This window comes from Corvus kubaryi, unplaced genomic scaffold (assembly GCF_017639235.1).
Source record: "Corvus kubaryi isolate FWS band 111438036 unplaced genomic scaffold, C.kubaryi_AGA036_p1.0 37385, whole genome shotgun sequence".
Lineage (NCBI taxonomy): Eukaryota > Metazoa > Chordata > Aves > Passeriformes > Corvidae > Corvus > Corvus kubaryi.
In genome coordinates, this window is record NW_024581127.1 from 7,767,638 (window position 1) to 7,782,756 (window position 15,119).

General features: G+C 42.2%; 1 long non-coding RNA gene across 1 annotated transcript; it reads left to right on the forward strand.

Moving 5' to 3' along the window:
• The first annotated feature begins 2,609 nt into the window (after positions 1–2,609).
• Positions 2,610–14,585, forward strand: LOC121668531. The gene is made up of 3 exons (XR_006017431.1): positions 2,610–3,014; positions 5,169–5,322; positions 9,583–14,585. It is a non-coding gene; the product is annotated as an uncharacterized LOC121668531 (long non-coding RNA).
• The last annotated feature ends 534 nt before the right edge of the window (positions 14,586–15,119 follow it).

Genomic DNA, 15,119 nt, shown 5'->3' on the forward strand with positions numbered 1-15,119 from the left:
AATGCTATTTTAAGCAAGTGTATTCATTAATTGTCTTAATTCAGGTGGAACTTCCCATGCAAATTAGATTAAATATATTCTAAGAAAACTGCAAGATTGGCACGTCAACTTCCTCTTTCTCAGTGTAGTGTCAAAGAACTCAGCTTGATTCTGAAAGTCGAAGCTGAATTTGCAGAGGTAACAATTACAAAGAAAATACCTAGCTGCTCCTTTCAAAATGAACAAAGATCAGGCACTCTGAAAAACACAAATATTACAGGACCCGTAAAACTTCTTTCAGACTCACTTTTACATGGAAACTCCTTTGTAAATCTTGCAGAAGCAAGAAAAAAAAAGACTACATAGCTGCCAGTAAACCAGCAATAAAAATATATTTACACCAATGAATTAAGCAATGGGTACAATTTTATTTTGATCATCTTGCTACCTAAGATAGTATCGTTTTCTTTGCATGAATTCTCTCTTGGAGATTAATACTTTCCTTTGAAAAAAGGCACTCCACGTTTTTTTGCTTGCATACCACACTGACATCAACCCTAAAGGCTCTAAGACCACTAACCAAAATTTAAGGGAAACACCAGAAAGCCATATAACTTGAGGATCACCCACACCTCAAAGATTCCTTCCTCTATCAGCTGCAAGCCAGTTCACTATCTGGAGAGGTAGGAGACATTTTCTGTGTTGTACATATTTCTATTTTCTAGTGAGTGCAGTGGTTCATAAAAGTTAATTTTTTGGTGCTGGTGGAGTTTTTTGTTTGGTTGGGTTTGTTTGATGTTTTTTCAGGGAAGCTCCCTGAAAATACTGAAGTTACTCTGGAGGTTCTCCTTCCAGTCAACTCCTTGGGAGTGTCCAGAAAAATGGACAGTTTTGATGGTCCGTTTTTCCCTAAAAGGCTGAACGAGGCGACTCCAGACTGTTTGTTCCGCTGTACTCGTCCGTCCTCCTTCGGGATCAATCTGTCCCGTTCTCCATGGGGAAGGAAACACGGCTGACCTCTTCCTGCCTCTCCCACCCTTCTCTCCTCCATGAAGAAAAATCCCGAGTAAACAAACAATTCGCACACGCTCGGAGCTGGACGAGCACAGCTGAAGCGGACTGGCACGGGAGCGGGCTGTCCCCGCCAGGACAATGCCCGTCGCTGTCACGCCGCAGCTGGCGGCCCGCTCTCCGCACCACCGCCGGGTGCTGAGGGCCGGCCGAGCTCCGGCACCCCCGCTCCGAGCTCCCGCAGCCCCCGCTCCATGCTCCCGCCCGCGATCCTGTTCGGCTTTTCCCTCGGATTCCTGCTGCTGCCGCCGGCGGAGCACGGCCCGTAAACACGCACGGCGGGGCCGCCGTGCCGCCCGGCGGAGGGGGGCGGGGAGCGCGGCGGCGGCGCCGGGACGCCCCCGGCCCCGCCCGGCCCCGCCCGGCCCCTCGGAAGGGGAGGCCCGGGGGCTGGGCCCCGAGAGGGAAGGAGGGCCGTGTCCCAGCAGCGATGGTGCCTGCGTATTTCCTACGCGGTGGCGGAGGCGGGCGCTGGTCCCGGCTGCGAACACCCCCCCCGCCAGCAGCCGCCTCTCGTCTGCCTCCGTCCGTGGGCCCGTGCGGTTCGGGCTCTGCAATGATCGGTGCCACAGCCGGTTATAAATAAACACCGTAAAGCCCCCGCTGCTTACACGTCGGAGGGTTGTGTAAGACTTTCGGCTTCCTTAAAAAAATGTCCAAATAAAGGCACTGTAATCTTGCTCTGTGAGGGGGAAAAAAAAGTTTAGAAACTTTTATACAAGAGCTCAGAAATCGGCAAATGTGTAAAGTGACCCAAAGTTGGGTCTGTCCCATCTCATGATTGTTGAGCTAAAATTGATGACCAGGCACCACGTGAGGTGAACGCGGTGGGAGCAACTTGTACTCGAGCAGTTACCTGCTTACGGGCACAATACAAGTGCAAGCGTGTACTACTAAACACGTAGTGGGATTTGGGTACAATACACATAATGTAAAATGCAGTCAAGGTCGCAACTAATAGCTGTGGCAAGTTCAATTCAACTGCAGGAACCCCCTTGGGAAACAGGAAAAGGTCTTAAGTTCCATGTACTAAATCTCACTCATTTCTCTTCCGGGAGATTAGGGGTTTGGTTTTGGTTTCAGAGGGAAGATGCAGTAAAACAAAAACTGAATTTTGAAGTGGTGGTGTTTTAAGCATTCTCTTGTGATTATCTTTTCAACTGTAATGTTTTGGCTCGAATTTCTAAGTCTTTTTAATTAATTTTTATTGTTTCTAAATGGTTGGGCTTTGTTTAGAAACACTTCAGCTGCTCTGTTCTGCTGGCTGCCTTTGGTAGAGGCATGTTGTATTTGAATCTATGATTTATGTAAGCAAAAAGAAAATCTTGCACGTACTAACTTGTTACTAAATGCAAAGGGTTTTTTTTCAAGTTTTTATAGAACAAATTTATTTGTGTGTAATTTTTTTTTTTTCAATTTGAATGAACTGTCAAGTCAGGCTTGATTGTGGGAGGAGTGGAGCAGCAGGGAAGAGCAGAGCAGAGGGAGAAGACAGCACAAGTCTTCCTGGAGGCTTTTTGTCCTACTGGTATTAAAGATATTTGGCCAAAAAGGTGCTAAAGCAATGCACAAGTTTGATGTAGATGGCAAGATAAAAGTGTTTCACTTGAGCTACAGCCTAATGAAGCATCTACTGCCTTGTCTGAGTCAGTGATTTGGATCATGTTACTTGGATAAACACAGTCTCGAAGTGGAAAACAAAGGCAGAATGAAGCAGCTCAGGGAAGCACAACAGAAGAAGAGTGGAAGGGCAGGGGGATCAAGTAGTAAGAATGGGAGGCTAGCCCCAAGGCAGTGAATAATAGCAGAGATGTTGATGAAACCAAGAATTTTATTTCTAATACTTATTTCCTCACAATGTTTCCTTGAACACAACTCTTCTTCATGGACAGCTTAATGGTACAGAGGAGAAGAGGACTAGACGCTCTTGTGAAAGAGGCTTGGGATGATTACTCATGACACAGGTAAGTGTACTGAAGATACCTGATACAGCTGTTGTTAAAAGTTTGGATTGTTTTCCTTTTGTGTCTCTATTTCATGATCACATTGCTCTTTGTGCTGCTCAGTTCAGCTGTCTGCAAAACCCAAATTTAGGAGACTTGGGACCTAGATTACCATTTTCCTCAAGTTCTTACAGAATAACAACATTGATTTTAAAGGAGAATGAAACAAAGCATTAGGTGAACATCCTGCTACATGAATTATTATTTTGAGTGTTTTAATTTTAATAACTAAGGTGTAGCATAATTTTTTCAAAAAGGAGATTAGTTAACTGACACCACCTAACCTTGCTAGTTATCTACAAGTAGATTACAGAGAATGATACTCCTTTGCACATGCATTTTGCAAATGTTCTCCTGGTTGTACCCTTTATTTTGCAAATTTCAGACATTGAGATGAAGGGTCTATAATTTCCTAGCTTGCCTTTCTCTTGGAACACTGGTGCTGCACTGGCACGCATCCACTTTGCTGTGACTTCATTTGAATACAGCAAATTCTTTATTATGATGAACAAAGGGTTGCTCTCTGGTCTGCTTTGAATCTCAGTCTGCTCATGGAGATTAGTGGGTTTTGAGCAATGCCAAGTCACTAAATATCTCCGCTTCACTGATCTCAAAGACATTTGTGACAAGGGATTTAGTAGTCGTTTTCATGCATGTTCTTGCCTTTGAATGGATAATACCTTAGTAGTTCTGCTTCCCATTGCTATTTGATTCTCCATTTCATTCAAAAGGGTTTAAATTCAAAACTTCTCTTTACTCATATGTTGTTGCTTTGAGATACATAAACACGTTTGTTTGTGGTTTTAATCCTTGAATACAACTCCCCTTCACCTCTTTGCTTTTATTTGCAATTTGTGGTGTATTGTCATTCATGTTAGTAAGAAGTACCTTGTGGCTAAACAATGCCTTACATTGATGTTTATACTATTGCTTCTACCAGTGCATTGAACAAAACCATGTATAATAAAGCAGGATCCTGAAATGACAGATTTTAAATTTTCTCGAAGACTGGTGGTCAGCCTTTTTTTCTTTCCTGAAAATTTCTTAAGATAAGGAGTATTACTTTATCTTGATGTATGAGACAGAAAATGATAAACCCTTAAAAAACACTGGCTTAAATTTTCCAGAAGCGGACAGATTCCAAAAGCCTTGTGTGGCTGCCAGGTCAAGCTGTAGACTGCGCTTTTAGTTGTTCCAGGAGAACAGCAATTAATCTCCAACGCTGAGTATGATTTCAGAAAATGGATGAACACAGTGAATTCCTTATTAAACTAAAGAAATTTACTAAGCCAATTTCCTTACAAGAGTAAAAGCAAAAGTGTTCAGAGTTCAGTTTACAGAAAATTCAGATCCACCAACACAGAAATAGGTAAGAGAAGTATTAAGGAAGGCTGAAAACACCCCAAATAGACCTTGGTGGTAGTTTCTCTACAATGACGTTGCTCCTACTTCAGGATTTGGCTGTTGTACTCGCAATCCATGCACAGCAAAGGATATAATTTATTAATAGTATTTCAGAAACTTTTTCTATGTCAATCTTTGAAGATTTGTCCTACTCAGTATCTTTACCTGCCTTCTAAAGGCCTGTACTGTTCTCTGAAGTATAAATTTCTACTGATGAATCCAGTGGATCAGCCAGGGCCTTTGCTTTTGTACATAACACACTCTGACATCAGCAACACAAAAACAAAGTGGGTGGCATCAAAACCTTTCAAGAAAGCTGTGTCAGTGCTGTGCTACACTCACAGCAATAAGCCACAAAGAATGTGTTTAGGTGGAGCAGCCTGCCTGAAAGAATTGCTGTCACTTCTCGTGCTCCAAGTGCTGGATCAGCCTGAGGTGTGAGCCACTGATCACTTCCACCTGCTGTTCATGATGTTGGTCAGGAAAGATACCTGGCTTCAAGCTATTAGATCTAGGGCAAGGTTTCACCAAAGGCAGTGTCTGAACTGCCACCCAGCAATGCGAGGTCACCCTGCATCATTACTTGCCCAGGGATGTAGTAAATCTTGCTTGGTGGGATTTGTATCATTGTGAAGTATTAAAAAAAAGGCTCTTGTTTTTGTACTCAAATAGACATTTCGCTGCAGTGTGACCCTGGTCTTTGCTTCTCAGGTAGCCACCTCCAGCTCTTCTTACCAGACCCAGGGTTTCCATATACCTGTTTCCAGCTGTGCTTCACAGGGATCCCATGGCCTTTACAGATTTACATAGCTTCCAGCACCAATGGAGTTAAAACATCTTCCAGCTGTCAGCATTTCCACCCCAGGTAAAAAACGCAGACCTCTAATCCCGGAGTTCTAATCACGTTCCAACCATCTTGATTCCGGTGTTCTGATCTGGCCTGAAGATGCCAGCAATGGCAAGAGATAGTACTATTTTGCTGTGTTTCTTTTTGCATGTTTTGCAAGTTTTGCATGTAGACATGTACCAACAGGTGCTGGGCCTGTAGAAATTTTCCCATTGATCAAACTTGAATTCCGTTCACAGTTACAGTGAGGGAAGCAGCTTCCAATGCATGCCCAGAACATTTGCTTGATAATGAAGAAATTTGAAACCTGTCCTTGAAACTTGGTAGTACTAGATGAAGCCAGAAGGATTGTTACTGAATCTGCCCAAAATTCCCACTGCTGAAAAGAGCAAGATGATTGAATAAAAGGCAAGATTTTCCAGTTTGCCTGTCAGCAATTATGAGGAACAAGAGATAACGAAGAAGAAACTAATGGCAATAATTTCCAACCAGAGTGAAAAAAACCCCAAAACAGTGCATGGTTCATCACAGGGCTAATACTCTATAATGATTAATGATTCTGTAATCAGAGCCCACATAGAGAGAAACAGGCTCCAAATTAAATGGTGTATTTCACAAATGGTTTGGAATTGTAATGCAATGATCAAGAATTTGCAGAGAAAGACTTTATGCCCCTTTATAACAAGCTGCAGTGCTTCTAACAGAAATAATTAGGGTTCTGACAATGTATTTGTTTGAATGAAGGATTGAGTTTGACAATAAAAAATAGCCTGTAATCTGCATGTCACATGCGGCTTTCTGCTGACACAGATCGTCATGGTCTAGTGCACCAGCGTTCACAGCAAATTAGTCTCAGTTTTACTGTATTCCTCAACCACACCAAGTGGTACCTAGAGAAATAAACTTGTTTTACCATGTCACTGCTAAGTGGATAGCTCTTACAACTGAAAAATCACAGAATGATTCAGTGATAGACTTAAAATAAATGTCTCACTATGGTTTAACTTTCTTTTTTAGACTTAGTAGTAAGGAAAAAGGAGGAGGAGAAGGAGGAGAAATCCATTTCAGTTTTGCTTTTGAAGTCCCCAGTTTGGCAGGCCACTGGCTTCCTCAAGCAATTCACTGCAATTCCTTCCTGGAAAGCTTCATCCTCTCTAAAGCAAAGCACCACTCTTAGCTTTCCACAGAAGAGGAAAGGTTAGTTCTGGTTGTGAAACTGGACTAACGTGAGCAAACACGGACCGAAAAGTCCATGTCAATTGGAGCTAAACAAAACAACTCTTCTTTTGGTCAAACTCATCTATATCCAGCACATGGGCAGATCAGCTATGCATCACACACAATGCCTGTGACACCTCCAGGAAACACAGGGTCTGTTGCAGCCTTTCAGAAAATTTGAGTTATCCATGAAGTTTTGGATGTATCTTGCCTGGGTTCCACACAGCTTATGTACATGTTCTGTTTGGGAAATCCCATGGGCAGCAGCCCTGATTCTTTCTAATGTTAGGTGTCACAGTGCAGCTGAGCTCTTTCTTCAGGCAGTCTAAGATGCTCTACAAGTGCCACTTCTCAGAGGTCCTGAACACAGTTTTTCAGCAGCTCGTCAGAAAACTGGACAGTGTTATTAACCATCTCTTAAGCAACTGATAAATAGAAAGGGATCCTACATTCTGTGATGGCTTGTGTTATCATACAGTCAATCAAAACACCATTTCTGAGTTACTTAACCATTTTTGGGGCCAGCCTAATTGTTTCAGATCTAGGGAAAGGTAATTCCAGCAATTACTATTTTTGGGCATTCAGAAACTGTTTGCAGAGAAGCCTGAGTCTGTGCTCAGGTTGGGGCAGTCCTTACCAGTGGCATCCATACTAGTGAGAAATTTAGAAGCTTTGTTAATAGCTTCTTTTTTCTCTCTGTTTTAATAATGATTTGTAACAAATTTTCTAGCTGTTAAATATGTGACAGAGTTCTTGTCCACTTGTGGTGGTGCATTTCAGTCAGATTTTTCACTAGCACTGGGAAGGTGTATGTTAGCATGTGGAGGAGATGAGACACCCATTCACAAGAGCTGTGTTTCTTGGCTAACTTTTACACCAGTCTGGTTATGACAAGAAACGAAAATGTGTCTGTGCAGTAGCTATCAGTGAGGCTTTCAGTGGCTGTCCCCAGGCTTGCAGGAATGAGCATGTGACAACTGTGAAAAGGGGCACAGCAAAGGGTGACACAAGCTCCTGTCTATTGGCTTCTGATTTTGATCATGAAGCTAGTAGGGAGAATTTGCAATATAACTGTATGGTTCAGTGCTTCAAGGATTTTCTTTCAATATTATTTTGTGCAAGTTTTTTTCTTGAGTCTCCTTTGTGTTATGCATATACACTTGCATGCACATGCCAGATTGTCTGCTCTGTGTGTGATGGATTACATGGCTGGGGGGATGCTGGGCTGTAGCCACCTACCAAGCCATCTTTGAGGGTGAGGGAACTGACAATAAGAGCACTCCCCATTGCTTCACTTTTTGCTTGTTTCTCCACAGTGGCCACATCACAGTGAGATGTTGTATTGCTTAATCCACTCCAACAAAAGTTTAATAAGAGTCAAAAAACTCTTGTTTTTGTCCTGTGACCATATGGCCCTCCCAGGTGTGCATCAAGTATGGGAGACAGACCTTTTGTGGCAAACACGAAGATGTAATGGTACAAAGTGCTTCTATCCCCTGTTAGCTCCCAGATGTGGCCAGCCACACATGGCTGCCCCACAAAAACAGTTTCCAGCTACTGCAACCAAAAAACTCTCCTTCCAATGCTAAAATCAGTGGTCTCAGGCATCTTGGTAGCAACAATGGCTGTGACTGCAGTGAGCTCAGCAGACCCAAAGTGAAATCTGGGCAGCCACCATGGCCTACCCTAAAGTCACAGAAATTAGAGAAATATTTTCAGTTCCAAATTTGCACAAATGAAACAATCCTTTAAAATTTAATCCAAGGAAGTACCTACTGTGCTTTTGACTTGTCCTGAGTGTTTAATGCTCTCATGACAGTTTTAGGACTAGAGACAAATTTGAGGGGTGTTGAGCCAACACTTTTCACACATACTCCATTTATTTACATTGCAGCTTGTTTTGTACGTTGCCTACAAAATTATGCTTCATAGAAGAAAAGCCTGGCAACACGAGGGAAATTGTTGTAAACAACCAGAGTGAACACTCCAGTTTGTGTACAATAGACATGCTAGAACTCAAAATAGCACCAGAGGAAAAAAAAAACCAACCTCCCATAACAAACAGTAAGAACATTGTTTGTTTTTAAGAAACACTGAGCTTTGTTTTCAGTTTCTAGATTAAGCCTAATTGCCAAAAATGCCTTTGTTACTGCCTAAACCAAACTCAAGTTGGGAAGCATAGTCAATAATTATTTCAATTAAGAAGGTACTGTCAAAAACCTAAGGGTGGGAATACTAGAAGTGAACAGTTGTTCAAAATTAAGAGCCTCATCTTCTCCCTATCCTTTGCCTCTATTTTTTTCCTCAGGTATAGAAATTGCAGCTTTAATGAGCAGCAGTAGAAACTGAGTTTCTGAGAAAAACTAAGTTCAAAATTGAGAGCTTTTTGGCATCAGTCTCCCTCCCCCTCTTTTTGAGATCCTTAACACATGCCAAAGTTTTCCTCTTAACGCTTGCCAGGGCTATTGAAGGCTGAAGTCACCGTTTTGAACTTAAAACCTCCCGGAACTCTGAGAGATCTGCATGGAGGGTGCTTGCTGCCCTGCATATCTGCCAGAACCCAAGACTGAAATGTTAATAGCTTTGCAATCTTAGAAATGAACATTATTCTGACTGCATTCTGTCTTCCATCGTTTTTCTTCCCCTTTTGGCTCTTCCACCCCATCAGGCACAAACAATAGAGTTTCATGTACCCTGCAGTACCCACCTTCTTCCCATTAGGAACACAACACTTGGCAATCTTCCTGGATGGCCAGGCTGGTCCAAAATTGTCTCTGGGACACATGCCTTCTTTTGTGGTCACTGGAGTGAGGGGTATGTCCCTTGCAGAACAAATATTACTCAGTAAAAGAGCATGAACGGAAGCTGTTCACTAGTGGCTGTTCCTACAAGTGGATGCATGTTGTATAAACAGTAGGTATGCTAAAGCTGTCCAAGCCCATGGATTCTGGGGATTGCCTCTCTTCTCATCCTTTTGCTACTGAATCTGTTCATCAGGGACAGAAATGAGTTAGGGAATTAGGCAACTCAATGGCAAGTTTTTTATTTCTGCCCCAACAGGGAGTGCAATTCATGAATTAAATAGCCCCAAGAAATGCTATGAGGGGGCCCCAAAACGTACATACAAGGATGAGAAGAGCATTTGAAGATCTGGACCCTGTGGAGAACACTGATGGATTCAGAGCCAGTTATGCCAAGGGCTTCCAGCTGTCTAGGAAAAAGAGAACATTTTTTCTGTATTGTGAGGAAAGGCAAACATGTAACAGCACTTATTTGATAGGCCTTTGGTGTCAAATCCTCAAGCTGGGTGTAGTAACATGGCAGATGTTGGCAAAGTCTGTCTGGTGGAAATTCCTGTAATTTTTTCATCTGCCTTAAATTATCTCTCTCTCTGTGAAGAATAAGTAGCAAGAACCCCTTGTGATGTGATAGCACTCTCATTCTGTTTTTGTTGCAAATGTACTTTACAGAGGAACAAATGAATTAGCTTCATCATGAAATTAACTACACTTCAGATGGCACTTTTTGGCTCTCAGTGCTGCAACTTTCTTCTTCCTGCAGTATGAAAATTGCATGTGCATCACTGGAGACAAGTCCCTCGATGCAGTTTCTGTTGTTATTGCTGCAATACCAGAGGGAAATCTGGAGTTCAGTGTTACCCATGAGAGATGTCCTGGTCTGACAAGATCTTAATCTTAAATGAGTTCAAGCACTCCTCTGAATCAATTCTGAATGTGGCCTAAAGTGTACACAGCACTTTACATTTCCCACCATACTATAATGGAGATGACACATGCTTTAAAGTGTTGGATTTATGCAGATTTGCCAAGAGGGCAATGGTGCACAAATAGAGATGTTTTTAACTGAAAGGACCTGTGCTCCCCATACGGATGCAGTCGTGGTTACTTAGTCTCTGAATGGAGTTCATATTGCACTTCTCCAGAAGAGAATATGTGCTAAGTATGTCTTCAGGATAATTTTTTCATGCTACAAGTAGTAGTTGTCATCTCACCCAACACACAGGTTTCAGGACACAAGCTGTCAGAACATTCTGTAATGGTTTGTGTCTGTGAAAGATGACTGCTGGGAAGTACCTGCCTATCCTGCATTGGGTGGGCAAACCCTTAATACTGTCCTCTGTGTTCCTCAGTGACTACCTCAAGCAGTTTGTTCTTAGTACATTGCCTGTTGGAGACTCCTTTGAAGTCACCTAACTCTATTAGTGGTGCAGGGGACCCAAACACTCAGCTCTTACTTTGTGGTAACCATCTAGAAGCCATAATAGCCTCACGAGTATCCTCCATACATGTTAAAGTGTTTTGGGGTTTTTTTTTTTGAACGCAAACAGAAAGTTGCTCAGCTTGGGTCCAAAAAGGAATAATTTGTATTTGGAAGGGGTTTTCTTAGATTAACCTAAAATTAGTTAATGTATTAAGAACATGCCTGTACAGCCACCCCAGGCACCAATATAGTGATTTTGGTTTTTATTTTGTCATATATGTGGCTGAAAGGTGCAGGATAACCCCTAGGCCATGTTCTCTTCATGAAGGGGTTCCTCTTGCTGTAGCACTTCATGGTGGTGCCTCCAGCTCACACATTTCCAGTGGGAGAGTTCTCTCTCCCAAACTCTCGTTCTGTGAACCACACAACTGACCATAAACAACCTGAAATCTTTCTGTCTTGAGTTTCTGGCCAATTTTCACTATATGCCATTGCTCGGACAATTCCAAGTGGAAAAGTGCATAAGAAGAGCTTTGAAAAGGGGAGTTACGTGATCTCAAACCAGCGATTCTCTGTCTTCTCCTCTCCCCTTGACAGCCATGCAAACACATAGCTAAAGAAATACACCCACCTATTTATCTCCCTTATGTGGGGTAATTACCTAGGGTGTGGCCAAACCACAGCGCTGGTGCAGAGACACACGAGCTCCGTCTGCACGGGTTTGCTTGGTTCTGTGCAGGCTCATTAGCTGAGGCTTGGAGCCGGACCTGCAGCGCCAAGGCTGGAGCTGTGCTGAGGCAGCTTAGGGGATGTTACCCTATATGTCAGAGCTGACTGTATATTCTGGTAACATGGGCTGCAGAAGCAGGCTGTGCCTGGGCTCGGAGGCTTGCCAGACACCACGTGTATTGGAGAGCACTGTAGGTGAACCCAGGAGGACCCTACTGGGAATTTGGGAGCCATGAAAAAAAGTAATCTCACTGTTCAGAGTTTCACAAAAAACATATTACAATGAACTACAGAGAATGGACTTGACTCCCACTTATCTCTTTGCACTCTTCTGCCCAATGAGTATTTTAGCTGCAAATTATAAAGGACAGGATCCTTGTCGTCTTATCTTTCCACTTACCAGTCTTTACAGTGTCACCTACAGATGTGTCACAGACAAGTGGCAATCAGCATCTTTCAATCATGTACCAAACCTTCAAGTGTTATCTAAGCTGCAAAAGCTGGACGGAAAGAAACCTCAGATTTACAAACATCTTCACATACTTCATACAGTTCTGTGCTATTTTTTATGCTTACAACTACTGAGACAGTTTCTGTGGCCAAAAAACCCCACAGCTGACCAAGCAATTAAAGTCATTGCAAGTAAGGTCACAATACTACTTTTCCACAAAAATCCTCTTATTTGGTGAATGAGGTGGCTGGATGGGATCTGCTTGAAAGAGTCCAAAGGGATAAGGCTTTGGTGGGATTCAAGAAAGCTGATTGATATTCAATCTTCACCTCCTCCAAGGTCAACAGGGTCCATCTTAAGGAGCAGGAAGTCAGGCAAAAATGCTGGGAGATCTGCATGGATGAACAAGGAGCACCTGGCAAAATGAAAACACAAAAATGAAGCATATAGAAGGTGAAAGCAGGGACAGGAGACCTGTGAAGGATCTAGAGACACTGTCCAAGCAGGCAAGACGCAGGAAAGCCAAAGACCAACCAGAATTAAATCTGGTGAGGGGTGTCAAAGCAACAAGAAGGCTTTCTGTAATTGTATCAGTCACAAAACAAGAACTAGGGAAAATGTGAGCTTGCTGCTGTTGAAGGTGGCAGAGGCCCTGGTGACACAGGACATAGAAAAGGCTGAGGTACTGAATGGCTTCTTCACCTCAGTCTCTACCAGGAAAACCTGCCTTCAGCAATCCAAGGACCTGGAGACAGAGGGAAAGCTTGAAGCAAGGAACATGTATCTGTGGTGGAAGAGGATCAGAATACTTAAGCAAACTGGACATGGACCCCAGTGGGACGCACCCAAAAATGCTGAGGGAACTGGCTCATGTCATTGCATTTTGATTATCTTTGAATGATCATGATGACTTGGAGGGGTGCGTGAAAACTGGGGAAAAGCTAATGTCACTCCTATCTTCCAAAATAACCTGAAGGAGTACCCAAGGAACTAATGTGTTTCAAAGACAAGCTACTGATAACTCTCTTCTCCAGCCTGTGACAGCCTCAACCCTCTAACCCAGGAACAGCACAATGCTGGTTCTGCTGCTGGCTTGCAAGATTCATTATATTACTTGGAGCAGCAGCTGTTTGCTTCCTTCAGAACCCGTCCAGACTTCATTTTGCCCAGATCCTTTTTTTCCTTTGTACTTTGCTGCTGAAAATAAGCTGCAGGTGAGAAAGTGGAAAGACCTCTGAATGCTAGCTTGAGTGCAACCTTCAAGTATCTGCTGGACAAGGTTTGGCTCCCTGCTGGTTGACATGCAAAATAGGTGCAGCCTTAGAAAGTTCAGGTTCATGCTTATTTGTTTGTTTTTACAGGCTCCCATAATTTTCCAGAAGAATTAAGGAAAGAAAAACCAGTGACTTTTAGGATAATCTTTTGTAGCTCAGCCAACCCCTTAACAGAATTTTGTGACAGAAAGGAAAAACAGAATGCTAGCCTTAGAGTTTTGTCCTTGCCAGAATCAAGGATTAACTACATAAATGTGGAGCATGTATGTGGTTTTTCAAAAGAGGTGACACAAACCTTTTGCATAATGGAAATAGTTCATCAGTCCAAATTAGAGATTGCTACCAGATCTTCTTATTTTTATTTCATCTTGTGGCAAACTGAAATCCTTAATAATAGTAATGATCCTCGTTATTATTATCTGATATTATCCTAATAATCCTTAATTACAGTAACTGATGATGGGATTTACATGCCATTTCAGTCACATCTGTAAATACGCAGATCTTGACTTCTTTGGTCAATAAGCTCTTTAGCAGGAGCTGTTTCAGAAGAATCTATTGTAGCTGTAATATGCTTTCTAGCACCACGACACACACAGGATCCCTGTTTTCTGCCTGAACTGACAGTTTTCTGTTCTTGCCTATCAGTCCTTCCACAAAGGCTGCACAGAAATTCCAGTTGTGTGAGTTATATGAAAGGTCAATCTCATTTATGTAATAGCCAACTGAGAAGAAGTAGAGCTAAAGTATCTTGCCAGCGACAGTGCTAGGAAGATCATGTCACTGTGGTTTTGGGCTTTTGAAACAAATCTGTCGACTCATTTTCTACAAAGCAATGTCAAGCCACTCTTTAGCTCCAATGCTTTCTAGTTCAATATAATGCTATGCTCCATGGACACAGGATGAACTGTGAGCCTTTGAGTGAATATGTACCCAATTAAAATGAATTATCAGCCACACTTCACAGGACTAATTCTGTTTTAAACACCAGGTGTCACTGCAGGATACTCCTGATTCCACACCGAACTCCCATTAGGTTAAAGCTTTACGTTTAAGTGATGTCAAAGCTCATGGAGAACAAAGATGCTTGTACTTTGTTCCCAAGTGTGTGCATGCAGCTAAACGATTAGCCAGAATCTGGGCAAATTATTCAATATTTCAGCCAGCCACTTTATAGTTCTGTGTGGTTGGCCTCAAAGCTGAAACTAACCATAGTAATAGAGTGATTTTATGGCTGATAGCAACTGTTCAGAATGAAGAATAAAAAAAATTATAAAAATCTGTGAAACAGTTCTCTTGATAATAATGCTGCATACATTTTTTTCAGAAGAGCAGCCCGTATTGGATAATATTCAGCAGTTACTTAATAAAAAATTTGTATCAAATTGCATATTTTGCAGCTTCTTGGCCCATGAGCAAATGTTCAGTAAAAAGCAATCTTCTTTTACACTTGTCAGATCCTGAATGATTTTGCACACGAAATATTCCTTATTTTTACAAAATCTCTATTTGTCCTATAATCTTGTACCTTCTGAGTATTAAAATATACTTACCTAGATTAAACATAAAAGAGCCATCACTTCGACAGTGAACAGATACTACTTGTCTGTCTCTGTCTGATTTCCTCAGCCTCCCAGCTTGGCATAACTAATCCCTGTCTGCACTGTGAATTTTCCAGGAACCTGTTCATCAGTAACTACTTAGTATTAAATGGGTAAAGCTGCTCTTTTCCTATCTGTAATTAAAGATAATGAGGAGGAAAGTGCAAGTCATGGAGAATGCAAGCCCCAAAAGGTTAGGTACTATTTTAGCCTCATGCTCTAGTGTACAAAGAAGCCTTGTTCCAGTGACATGCTTAAAAGATGACATTTCTTTGTGTTAGACTTACATGCAGAATCTGTGTTACATATTCAGCAGTGGTC